Raw genomic sequence first — 992 nt, 5'->3', positions numbered from 1 at the left:
TCCCAAGCAGAGGGAAGGGCCACGCAAAGGCCCTGAAGCAGGAATGATCCCAAGGGCTGACTCCTCTTCTGTCCCTCGTCCTCCGCCCCCCACAGTCAGCACAGAGCCTGGCCTGTTGGTGTCAAGTGGATGCTGGGTCCCTGAGCTGGGCTGGAGAGGCCAGAGTGCGTGGGTGGGGGCTGAGACCCTTGGAGGGTGAAGGGAGGGAACTCCCCAGGCCCGGGCAGGATGCAGCAGGGCCCCAGTGACCCCATATGCCGTTGGGCTGGGTGTGGTAGGAGCTCAGGGAAGAATCACCTTCTCTTTTTAGGCTCAAGAAGGGCTGCTTTGGTGAAAAGAAAGGTAACCGCACTCCAGCTCTTGCAGGTCAGCCCTTTGGCAGAAGTGGAGGCCCCACGAGGGGCTGTCCTGGCCTCAGCAGAGTGAGGCTGAGCACACGTCCACTTAGAGCCTAGGCAGACAGTGGACATTCCTGCCTCCCCACTCAGGCCCCAGAGTGGCTGCCTCTGCTCTGGGTGGGCAGCTCTGTGACCTGCAAAGCCCTCCCATTGTCCTTGCTGCCGCCCCTGCCGACCCCTCTTCCCCCAGCCCCCCAGCACCGCCCCCCTCCGTTTCCAGGGTCCGGGTGTGAGCTGTGCCCTGAGCCCTGGCCCCTCCCAGCACACGTGCACAGGTCCGTGTAAGTCTCCTAGGGTTGCAGGCCCCACACACGGGGGTGCTCCGGGAATAACCGCAGGTGTCACCTGCCCACAGGACACGGGCTTCGGAATCAGGCAGCCGTGGGTTTAAAGCCCTTCCCCACCTTCTGTTGTCGTGCCGTCACCACCAGTGCCAAGCCGCCCTGTGCCGCGGTGTCCTGTCTGTAAAGGAGAACTCTCAGCACCCAGCCCGTGGGGTTCACGCAGGGCGTGTGTGCAGCAGGCGCTCGGGAGCCGGCAGCTGGGGGGGTTAGTGTTCGTGCTAACGTTAGTATCGGTGGGAGACAAGCCACT

Source organism: Bison bison, unplaced genomic scaffold, assembly GCF_000754665.1.
Source record: "Bison bison bison isolate TAMUID 2011002044 unplaced genomic scaffold, Bison_UMD1.0 scf7180017864302, whole genome shotgun sequence".
NCBI classification, from domain to species: domain Eukaryota; kingdom Metazoa; phylum Chordata; class Mammalia; order Artiodactyla; family Bovidae; genus Bison; species Bison bison.
The sequence above is the reverse complement of the archived record's forward strand: the minus strand, read 5'-3'. Positions refer to the sequence as shown.